Source organism: Sander lucioperca, chromosome 6 (assembly GCF_008315115.2).
Source record: "Sander lucioperca isolate FBNREF2018 chromosome 6, SLUC_FBN_1.2, whole genome shotgun sequence".
Classification (NCBI taxonomy): domain Eukaryota; kingdom Metazoa; phylum Chordata; class Actinopteri; order Perciformes; family Percidae; genus Sander; species Sander lucioperca.
This window is the reverse complement of record NC_050178.1, coordinates 52501-65639: the sequence shown is the minus strand read 5'-3', so window position 1 is coordinate 65639 and position 13139 is coordinate 52501.

Here is a 13139-nt window from a genome sequence, read left to right as displayed (position 1 = left end):
TATTCCCAATGTTCAGAAGTGTATCTCGGTCATTGGATAGCACAGGTCGGCTCACGCTACGCCTATACTTGTCAGCTTGATGTTGGCAAACGCAAGTTGCTTCTGCTCCGTCAGCGTTCTAAGGCCATTGTAGGAAAAAAGAATAATGTTACAGACCCGGGAAAGAAGGGTAATATTTCAAGAAAAACCTCGGTGGACATGGCTCCATGCGTTCACCGGCTTCTTTGAAAACAAATGCACATGGGCACTCGAGTCTGAGACTCGGACTCAAGTCGCACTTAAGTCACACAAACAGTTGACTTCAGACTTGACTTGCGACTCAACCCAAAAGACTTCAGACTTGACTCGGACTCGAGCTTCGAGACTCATCAACAACCTGTTTTCATGCAATTATTGCTTTTTAAATCTAAATTTATTCATGTATTTCTATTTTCTTTTATTGGCGCATATAGGTTGAGGAAACGTATGACGAGCTGCATGTCTCTTGCCCTTTGCCATAATGTGTAACGCATACGCTATGCCTTATGTGGGTGCACTCACATATACAAAAATGCATTGACGATGGCGACACCAAGTCTTTTGTCATTAGTTTTGCTTTCAATAACTTCGTAAACAGTGGCAGTAAGCGAACAGCTGTATGCAAGGTGTGTGGCACCAAGATAAATGATGCCGGATCAACAACGTGGAACGTGGAGCATCTCAAAACGCACCCAGATAGAGAGACATTAAATTTAGCATATATCATCACAGGTAAGAAGCTAACCATCACAAAGTGTTGTGCTAATGCTGGGAACAGGCAAATTGAATCTTTATAGTTAGTAGTTGCTGAGGCTCAGACATCCATGGCGCACAGGAGTTGGGACGCCCGTGCTCCCCAGGAACAAACGCTGTGTCGGGTGGGCAAACTCATGTGATACGTAATTGATCCCGTGGATGATTTGTAGGCTATTAAGCGAACAAGGTGTACCCGGGCCACCAAACACTGGGCCGTCTTGACTGTCTTAATTCTGCACATATTTCTGTTACTGTAGTCCTATTTACTATTTCATTATTTCATCCATGCACGGTGCAGCGGATCCGTGCGCACTGTCACCTGCCGTGGAGACGCTGGCCTCACTAACCTCTCCTCCTCTGAGTCAGATCTCCCTCGCGGTGGACTCAGTTTCATCAAGTGTACGAACAAATAAATGGCATTACATCAGTGAGTACCCTGAAGTACATCAGGAGAGACCCCATAAAGTTATCCTGTACTGTATGGATGGTAGCTACAGGACATGCTTTGAATTCATTAGATTTAACAATACAGTGTTAGGGACAGAGCAGATGGCCAGAGACTTGAGACTTGACTTGGACTTGCCCCTCAAAGACTTGAGACTTGACTTGGGCTCAAGCTCAAAGACTTGAGACTCGACTTGGACTTCCAAAAAATTACTTTTGAACATCTCTGACATGACCAGAGGAGAAGATGGGAGGGGCGAGTGTTGCCAACGAGTTTTTACGACAGTGTTGCCAAGTATCTATTCCAAAGCTGTAGGGGAAGCTCTATAGAGAAACCTGCGAGCAAAAAGCGAGAAAACAGCGAAGAAATTGCCAAAACTGCATAGCGCCCCTTTAATTCAGGCCTTATTTGAGCGCATCCATATGGCCGATTGTGCTCAAATTTCTTGTGAAGCAACCACATCATTTCAAGTTATTGGAAAGTTTGTAGTTTTGTTAGTTTGTAGCTCATTTGAGCTCACAGGAATTTGAGCCATGACAGAAGAGACAAATAATAATAAACCTCAAAAGAGTTCCACCCTTTCAGGGTTTGAACCTATACCCAAATGTGTCATTAGCAAAACCATTGTTTTCCGATGCCCAGCGTACTCCTAGCTATAACATCCTATTGATTTATCAGACGAAAGCAGGTCTAATAAACAATCTGATATATGCATTAAGAAGCCTTTAAGAAGCCTTTATTGGCATTATGTTACAATGAATACAACGAAATTAAGAAAATTGGCTCCTCTCTTTGGTGATTTCAGGGATAATGAAACCTGACTATAACGCTGCCACTTGAAAGTTGATGAGTCAAATCATCCCTCAGTGACCCTACAGTCTTCTTAAAATACTGCGAGCCACCTTTGCCTTTCCAAGCCGACCTAGAGCTGGTTGCGGTGCACAGCCATGGCGGAAATGCAGTGAGATGAGCAGCCTGACCCGCTGAATTGAATCCTCCGGGCAGACTGCATGGACTGCCAACCTTTGAGAAGTGTTAAAAATGTTTTTGGTTCATTTTGAAATGCCACATGACCGCATGGACTGTTAACATGGTTGAAATCATCAGTAAATTAATGCTAATGGATTTTCTGATTCCCAGATAGTCTGTATGAAAAAAATAAGGAACGAATAGTCAAATCTTAGTATTGAACAGCCAAATCCTATTCAAAATTGAAAAACTCTGATTCGTGTACAGCCCAACTAACTATATATTATTGCGGATAAAAGGATCTATGAAATGATCCTTCTCTTTGCCACACATTTGCTTCTGCATAGCTCACTTGTGATGAGCATCTGCATGGTATAAAGCATGTATTCGTATAAAATGACTAGAGTTAAAGTTGTACCTTACAATGCTGCTGAAAGGGGTTGTATGGAGGTCAATGCAATCCAGCCAGCAGTGATAACAAAAGTCTGACTCATGCAAACACACACACACACACACACACACACACACACGCACACACTTTCACCCTTGAGAAATCCCTACACAGACAGCTGACACTGCATGTCAATATTTTGCATGTTGTGCAATTGTCCCGTCTGTCTGAGCTCCACTATTTGATTGCGTTGTTACATAAGTGATTTCAAAAGGCCCTGTTAGCCCGACCTGCTCACCTTGGCCGCCCACATATGTATATATAGATATTTCACAGGCTGTCGGGCCCACACCTGGTGTAATAAATTATTGGTACTTCCATTAGATCTTGTTGAAATACAAAACAATGTAAAGAGGTATTGGATGCCGAATTTGTTCACAAGTTTCAAAACACAAACATTTGCTACACTCACGCAAGTTGCCTCTGACTAAATAATGCTACAAAATCTGTAGCTACAGAAAACCTCTTTAGTGGTAGTTACACGTTGAAAAAGTAACTGGTTAATCTGGCACATGGAAAGATAATATTATACATCTTGCATTTGTAATCTTTTTTATAAGATACAGAAATATCACTATCTTGTTTTAAAAACTCTCTTTTCAGCTGAACAGAGAACTGCTACAGGATCACTGGTCAGTGATACAGAGGAGCCAGTGGGCAGAGAGGACTGTCAACTCTGCCTAATAGTAGATTGGGAGCCAGAAGCAGACGTACCCTCATTTAAGAGAAAGATTAAAACTCTCATTTTTGATAAAGCTTATAGTTAGGGCTGGGCCTTGGACCAGCTTTTTTGGATCCCCAGCTTTTTTTTGGATCACCAATTTATGTTAATGCAGTAAGGCGGCTTTCGCATCTAACTACACTTGAAAGTCCAGTTCATTTGATTAGTATGTATAACAGTGCATAGTGGTAACTTTTTTCCCATAAAGCACATTTTCCTTCTAAGTTGGAAAATTTAGTAGAATTTAGAGTTTTAGTAGAGTTTAAGAAGACTGCACAGTCAGCACTGTGGAGTCCTTTCGTTTCCTGGGCTCTATCATCTCCCAGACCTCAAGTGGGAGCTGAACATCCGCTCCCTCATTTAAAAAGCCTAGCAGAGGATGTACTTCCTGCGGTCGCTGAAGAAGTTCAACCTGTCAAAGACAAGGATGATGGAACTTCTACACTGCCATCATGGAGTCCAGCCTCACCTGTTCCAACACCATCTGGTACACTGCTGCCACTGCTAAGCGTATCATCCGCTCTGCTGAGAAGGTGATTGGCTGCAATCTGCTGTCTCTCCAGGACCTGTATACCTCCAGGACCCTGAATAATGGTAAGTATCTTTTCATTTCCTTTGCAATCAGACAGTACAGTCAGCTGTTCAGACACAATACAGGCATATTTTTCTTTTCTATGCATCCTCTTAACATTTATACTTGGCAGTGACATTAATCCAAAAACACAGAGAAAACAGTTGTACACAATTCAAAAAAGCAAAAAAGTAAGTAGTGCTCACAATTAAATAGACATTCACATTAATTGTTTCACTGTCACTTAGGTCACATCATTTTAAAAAGTATGCAATGATTGGGGACCATTTAGTCAGGAATACATCTGTTTTTAGTTGTAACCTTGCGGTTAGATCTTTCATGTGGCAAACCTTAACTTTCTCCCTCCATTGTGTCTATTTAATGGAAAGTATAACAGCCAAACTCCATGGACACCGGTAAAACTACAGTTACAGAGACTGATTAAGGACACAACTTAATTTTTAGGGGGAGGAGTTACACAGGTGTTGTCTACATGTAATTGGAGACATGTACAATGATACATCTGTGACCCATCAGAATGTGTTACTGTAGAGCCGTCTACCAGCCGTCAATCATGTTGTGACTTCACTGGGAAAGTCAGACCCGGGCAGAGGCATTAATAAAAACTATATAAAAATAGTGTTATTTTCACTGTTAGTCTTGATTGCTGTTAAAGGTAATTTATGATCATCAGATGGAACATTACACAGTTTTCAGAAACATGTAAAAGTTACGTATAGTCACTTTAAGTTTGGTCTATGTCCCATCGCTAACATTAAGGGGGTGGGGCTTATGATAATATATATAATGCAGCTAACCACCCTAGATGTCTTAGATTCACTTATACAGTCTATGCATCTACCCCTGGTTTGAGCATGATGTCCCATGTCGTGCTACTGTGGATTCTCTCTGACCAATCAGTGGTCTGCAGTGTTTGAATTCCACCTTCTAGTATCAGCTCAGCTCACTTGGAACCTTGACCGAAGTACCAGCTACTAGGTACCATCCACAACTAAACCAAAGTGTTGTACAAGTTAAAATGTTATTACAAATTGGGATTTTATGCAGACCAAAAATGTCTGTACAAAATTCCATTGCAGTTCATCCAATAGTTGTTGACATATTTCAGTTTGGACCAAAATGGTGGACTGAACGACCGACTGACCAACATTGCCATCTATGCCATCGTCAGCATTGGCCATTTGTTGAAATCCAAATGACCTGTCTCCATGACAACTGAGCAAACTCCATCTGCTGAGAAAGACAGTAAAATGTGGTTGAAAGCTGCAGTAAAAGCCAGTAAGTGGACCCTGGGTTAAGAGTTTTTTGTACTAAAAAAACTATTTTGTTTTGCTGTAAAAGTGACATTTGGTACTGCAAATTACGACTCACGTCTCACAGAAACAATAGCAGACGTAGATGGACATTGTTAGAGCACTACGAAACATTCTCTAACAAGACCACAACATAATTCAGTATAAAAGTAGTTAAATTTGAAATAACCGGAGGATATGGAAAGGATAGGGCGAGGGTTTGTAGAATGGGTCATGTTTTTTAGAATGTTGAGGAGAGGGTCGAGAAGAGGCATGAAGAATGGGGTTGATTGCTGGGGATGAACAGGGCCAAACATCGTGGAGTGGTTGAACATCTAGGAACCCAGGGGTTGAGACTCAGGATGGGGGAGCTTATGTCTTTATCATCCCGCGGGGTTTCAGGGTTTAAGTTTAAGATCTTTCTCCTGTAAGGCGATAGTTTTAACCACTGAGCTGCCGTGCGGCCTTACTAAGAGAGAGAGGGAGAGAGGAGAAGAAAACTCAGCAAACCTTAACCCCACACACATGGCAAATAAACACTCATATGGGTCATTTGGGTAGGCAACATATTTTATAATTTTCACGCAGAATAAGAAGCTGCTGTTAGGATCAGTCAATTGCCATTTGAGGGACAGTCTTTCTAACCACTATATATTATATGTTCGGTTCAATCTCGTTAAAACCCAGGAATTATAACCTCTAAACCACAATGGACAATTGACCCCCATAATTACACATTTAGTTGATAACAAAATATCTGTGTCACATAGTTGGCCACTGTGACTTTACTGTACGGTATTTTATAAATGAGTTTGTGCTTTTTCCATTTGGTTTATAACCACAAATATAGTTTTGATAGCTAAACATTCTCAGTCTGTGTTCACTTCTTTGTCAGTCCTTCTTAGTTTGTCTTTTAACATCTTTCTTTTTCCTCCTTTCTCTATACCCAGACTGCTCCTACGCAGACATGCAGCCTCTACTCTTTAGCAATATCTATTCACTGAGATGTCTGCAGCTTCTATTTTCACTCTTATTCTTATGCTCAGAGGCTGCCAAAAGAGGCTGCCAGTTTAGGCCATATTCTCTCCTTCTGAAACAACACAGGAAGGGAAGATTTGAACATTAAACCTTACTAAGACTAGCATTACAGTGCAGTGTTTCCAGGAGTTTTTCTATGTGGGGTACACATACCTGGTGGGCTAAAACCATATAACTACAATGTTGAGTACTTTTTTTCTGCCAAGATACATTGATAAGTAAATATAGAAGAAGGGATACATCAATTATGATGCTGCCAAAAATTTCACACCTCTTTATTTTTGTCACTATGTGTCCAAATAATGAAAACAGTTTTTCATATATAGATTTTGTGTTGCAATTAGAACAAGACACAAAATATACATCAATACAAAAACAGTGTGCTTTTCTTTTTGAGAGACCAAATATCTTTTTATAGAGTCATTATCGAAATGGTGAAGTAGACTCCAATAACTCGACATCCAACAATGACATATGATCAAATGGACATCATAGAAGCAATTGTTTTTAATTGTTACAACTAAGTATCTATTATCACAAAATGTAGTGTTACATAAACTAGGCTGCTTGGCAGATTATTAATACGTCAATGGTAAGGTACAGTAGCAAATAGCAAGGCTTCTGTAAAGAGACTAGAGAGTAAACCAGGAGTCATTTACAATTCAATTTCAATTCAATTTTATTTATAGTATCAAATCATAACAAGAGTTATCTCAAGACTAGCACGGCGTATTAGGGCACTTCAGGGCATAGCAGGGCACAGCAGGGCATAACAGGGTGCCGAGCAGGACCACGGCGACAGCTGCAACCATGATTTAGGTGCCACCCTAATCCAAGAAAAACTGCAGGGCGAGAAAACATAAGGGCTCCAGGGAATAAGCTCCCCATAACTAAATTAGTAACAAGCATTTGGACAAAGGAAGTTTCCCGGCAGTCTAAAACTATAACAGCATAACTAAGAGCTGGTCCAAGGCAAACTTGAGCCAGCTCTATAAGGGTTACCAACAGCTACCACTATTACAGTATTAATATATGTGACCTCTCATCCCACACCTCCTTCCCTCAGCCCCCTCAAATCTTTCAGAACTGGTCCCCATACCGTATTAAACATAGACTGGCTCCGCCCTCCTACGTACTTCCGCTCAATTTTCATTTTCCTTCAGTACCCCGTCTGGGTTTGTGGTATATTCTTGGGTTTTCTCCAGCCAAATCTTTGGCAGTCCAATCAGCAAACAGAGGGAGTGGCTGAGAACAATGACATTGAGGTCGTGAGCTAGTTTGAGTTGTAGTTCCGTAATGGCGGTGGAGAAACATGCGAGCGAAGTCATTCGGTCCGTTAAGCCAACGTCACAACCAAACGTTAGCGCTTGGTTATGGCAGATCCAGAGTGGCTCTGGGCAGATCCAATAGTTTTAAACTTCAACGAGTACCCGCCTTCAAGGAAGTTAACACTTGTCAATGGAGAGTGGCCAGACTCTCTGTACAAATGAAATGTACCAGAGTCTGGTAGGACCAGGCTATATCAAACACGCATATCAAACTCTCCTCCCCGCAGATGGAGGTAGATAATCGCAATAAGTTTTTAGCCAGAACAGTACCCAGATACAATTACATTTTATTTATAGTGTCAAATCACAACAGGAGTTATACACTAGAGTAGGTCTAGACCACACTCTATAATTTACAAAGGCCCAACAATTTCCCACGAGCAAGCATTTGGTGCAACAGTGGTGAGGAAAAACTTTCTTTTAGGGAGAAACCTCAGTGTGTCATAGGAAGCCCCCCTGGCAGTCTAACAGCTGGAACACACTGCACGCGTATGTGTCGCATAGCATAGATACGTGCCTGATCATGCGCCTGGCCATTCAAACCTGTTAGGACTGTCTATATGACCCAGCACACAGAGATACCACTCAGGACACAGATAGGTAGTTCAAGTAATTTAATCAAAGCAAGTACTCAGTGGAAGATGAATAATCGAGGCAGAGCTTGGAATTACTGGGAGGAAGCTGGAGCCTGGGCGATGGCAGATCCGACGGAGCTCCACAATGGAATCCAGGTGAAGCTGGTAGAAATGGCTGAGTGGAATGAAGCAGGAGGCACGGCGGGGCACGGCAGGTGGAAATGTCTGAGTGGCGTGGGGCAGGCGGCACGGCAGGGAAACAGCAGGCAGCTGGCAGCAGTGGAATCTGCACAGAGGAACTGGTGTGACAGGAACGGATTTACAAAAGTTACAAGAGTAAATGAGAACACACGAGCAGGGAGAGGGAGCCAAGTTACCACGTAGTAGTATGTAACGATCTGGCACTGGAGAGGTGAACAGCCCGGGTCTAAATACTGCAGAGGTGAATCATGGAATGTGCCTCAGCTGTGTAGAACGGAGTAGGAAGAATGGCCACGCCTCTTGACCTAGTTTTACCTGGCACGCCCCTTGCCACATGCAGGTGGAGACAAACATCACAGACAGACACACAGGGGAAAAGGGAGATACAGACACACAGGATGGGGAGAAAAGGCAGCTGACCCACAACAATACCGGACGCGTATTTCTACGTGCCGGTCACGTCTCTCTTTCTCTCTCTCTCTCTCTCTCTCTCTCTCTCTAAAACTCAAAAGTAGAAGTTTTTACAAAAAACAAACATTCTTACAGAAATAAAGAAAAACAGAATCACAAATAATCAAATTTAGCAACAAAACAAAAGTAAAAAAACAAAACAATAAATTGCTATTGGAAAAAAAAAACATACTTGTTTTGTGTGTGTGTGTGTGTGTGTGTGTGTGTATGTGTGGTGGGGGACTGGGCGCTTATGGATCCCGCCTTCTGTTCGGATCTGGCCACAAGACCTCGTCAACATCAAAGGCGATGTCCTCGCGGGCTAGGCTTCGGGGAAAATATTGCCTTGTGTGCAGGTGGCAGCGTAAACCCTCATTCCCACATCACAATATATGTTAAGTAAAGTGACATATACCTGCACATGATCCTTGACCCTGACACTGCTTCATTCTAAAGTTATGTTTCTGTAGGATGCGACTTACTGTAGTGTAGAAATGCTGACCCTGTTGATATTGTTGAATACGTTTCTATTTGCAATTATGTGTTGTTGCAACTCACAAAGTCGGATTGCATTATTTTCTTGCACCATTTCAATGATGACAAGCTCTTGTTGTTGAGTGAAGCCGTTCCCTTCCACCTTGAGGAGGTTGTCCAACCATTCTGTCGAAAATGCCACCACAATATGTCATTGGTTAAGTTCTTTTTCACATACTGTACTTTTAAACTGTACACAGTACTGTAACATTACAATGGTATTCCTTTCATATACTTCACAGCACTACCCATTTTTGTACAGTACAGTTAGTACAGTAATACTGTAATATGATACAGAATCATGTGACACATACAGTAGGTACAGTCTGGAGTAGAAACTTGAAGATATACTTGTTCTCCAGTCGGAATGTCCTTATTATCGATGCTACTGTGTAGCGACTGAGGTTAGGGTGGACTCTTTGCCCAGCCTCCCTCATGGACAGGCCATGATCTATCACATGGTCCACCAGAGTAGCCCTGATGTCATCTAATACACGTCTCTGCACTGGTCCTCGTCTTTGTCCTCATCCTCTTCCACGTTCTCTTCCACGTCCGACTCCTCTCTCTCTTTGTCCTCCTTACTCTTACTCTCATTGCCTCCATGCTTGCAAAGTTCTCAAAATGGCTTTTGCTATTTGTAGTGCTAAGGCTCAGACCGATCGGTGTTCTGTTTTCAGAAGTGTTTTCAGGTGTGTATGTAAGTGCCTACAATTGCAGATGAGTTTTGCATTTTGAACATAGTGTTTTCCCAATGATAACAGGAGATTTCGTTTTTGAACAAAGTGTCTAATGTAACAAAACGTGGTGTAGTGTTTCGCAATAAGTGTGTTACAGAATTGCAAACAAAGTGCAAAGTTGACAATGTGTTTAAGCTATGGTTAAACTATGTTTAAGATATGCTACAAGAAGTTTAGGTATTGAGGCTTTGGTCTAAGCATTCGTTTTTAGTGTGTAAGCAATGGCCAAAAACTGTAATTGGAAGACGTTTTTGGATAAAAGCGTCAGCTAAATGACATGTAATGTAATGTAATTAGCAGGTAGCAACAAAGCTGTTTGGCAAAAAATAATGAACATAGCATCTGTTTGATAAACTTACCGTCTGAAGTCTTTACAAACCTGTCTGTATTATGGGGGGTTATGTGTATAACTATACTGTATTTTTATGTATGAAAAGAGCTATATAAATAAAGTCTGATTGATTGATTGATTTGCCCTGTGGCATTCACATCTTTCCATTGACTTTGTATGCAATTGTGCTGCCTCTAACATTAACATTCTCTATGAACATACCTTAAAACACAGCACAACTAGAATGAACCAGGGTTCTGGAACAAATATGTGCTTGGAATAATTCAGCAATTTGGAAACTAGGCTTATTCACTTTCTTACCGAGAGTTAGATGAAGATCGATACCTCCCATGCCTGTGTGTTGAATATGGAGCTGGAGTCAGAAAGTGATAAACTTAAAAGTTAGCCTGGCTCTGCCCAAAGGGAAAAAATACACATGTAACACTTGTAAAGTTAACTAATTAACATGTTGTATCTTTTTTTTTTTTTATTAATCTGTACGCAAACAACAATGTAAAAATTACAATTTGTGTTTTTATTGGGAGTTACATCCTGTAACTGTTTCTTGGCAAACAGTCCTTTCTATTTCTATGTTTTTCATGGGGGAAAAAAACAATGTGTCAATAAGTAAGCTTAAGATGTGTTAGTACGCATACTTTTTCACTTTGTCCACCTGTTTCTAATCTGTATGCTACCAGGGCATGAAGTTAACTTTTTTGACCACCAGCCACTGTGGCAGGTGGATTTTTAAATCCACCTGCCACAGGGACTTTTTACCAGACAGTTTTTTTTTTGCCTCATAAAGGTGAAAAACAGGAATTGCTGTGTCTCTATGATCCTCTCCTGTCCTATTGATGGTAGCCTACTCGTGGACATTGCGCCATCATCACGTGCTGTAGTAGGGGGGCCCGCCTTGATAATCCTGCATAGGGGCCCGGTGTTGGCTCGTTACGCCACTGCATATAAGAGATGAGATGATGACAAAATCAGGAGTAGCCTACGTGCACCACAACAACAAAAACACTGGTGAATGCACACCATAACACATGAGTTGTTGCAAAAAAGTTGCAATTTTTTTTGTATAGTTCTTAAAAATAAAAAAATAAATAAAAAGGAAACTTGTTTTGGGGAGAATAATAATTATTACTATTAATTAATTACTCTGGGCTGAGAATTCCTAGTAACCTTACCAAAAAGGCTTAGGATGCTGCAAATGTTGGTATAATATGAAAACGGCTGGTGGATTTAAGACAAAAAATAATAATTTATTGAATGAATCAAATATGAACATATCTGTCATTGTCAGTGGCTTGTTGATCTTTACATTGTTAGTTAATTTCCTATCCTGGCCTGGGACACACATTCATACGGTTTGATAAAGTACTTATTGTACTTTAACTTATCATTGCACTTACAATAACGACCGTAGCTGTCGTCAATTTAGGTCATCCTGTACATCTCATCTGCATTTTTTCCTGCATCCACCGTGTGTGATTGTGTGTGTTTGTGTGTGCGCGTCAGTCGCGGGGGAATGGAGCAACAGCCCCGCCCGCTGCAGACAGCCGACAGGATTGAAAGTTGTTATAGCGTACATTGATGTTAAAATGTATACAGGTAGGCAGGACGGTCTGAAATGTTTTGCACGGTCTTTCGCTGTACGTTTTGTTGGTAAATGTGAGATGTTCGAGTCACACACATCTCATCTTCATAACAGAAACAAGGAAATTAATTTGACCCGTTCTCACTCCCGCTTGGTCAGTGGCTGCACGTGGGATGCTGGGATTGTGTGAGTAATGAAAATGCGATAGGGGGCCCCGGTTGTCAATCAATGTCTTCCAGTGATGCGGGCCCCTGATTGGACCGGGCCCAGCAACTGTGCTTACCGATAGTTACGCGTCTGAATCACTCAATTCTCATTGGCTACCCGCCAACGTGGCAGGTAGATTGACAGTGTTCCCCGCCAATTGCAAAATTCACCCGCATTTGGCGGGTGGTCGGGTGTTAATTCCATGCCCTGTATGCTACGCTAAGCTAAGCTAGCTTCTTAAAGAAAAACCCGGGTTCCCTCCAGTTGTTTTAACAATCTTTGTCTGGCTTCTCCCTATTGCTGATTTATACCACACAATGATTCACCGTGAAGCCATTTTGCAGATGGTTTACAGAAATATTGACATGGGTATGAATTATTACTAAAGCTGAAATGCGTATACATTTTCAAATTCAAGCCCTTATGTATAAACATTAGGGCTGTCAATCGATAAAAAAAAAAAATCTAATTAATTACAGACTCTGTGATTAATTAATCAAAATTAATTGCATAGCCTCCATAATTAACGGTGCCTGAACCGATACTTTTTAAGAAAGTAAAAAAAGAAAAGAAAACAAAGGGTACTAAACAACAGTTGGTGACATTAAAGAACGGCTTGTTTATTGCTAAGGCCATATGGTCAAAATTAAATGATTTAATAATAATGTATAACAATAACAATAACTTATTTCACTAGTAAATTGCTGTTGAACGACAAAAACAACCACCAAGGACACTTACAATAACTTCAAATGCACCACGAAGCTGTAGTTTACCAGTTTCATTGAACGCACCGTCTGTGTTGTTTTTCCGAAGGCAGCTCGGCAGCTGCAGATTGTTACATCCCGCTGTTGAGTCACAGTCCTCCACAGTAAAACACAGTCAAACTTTACA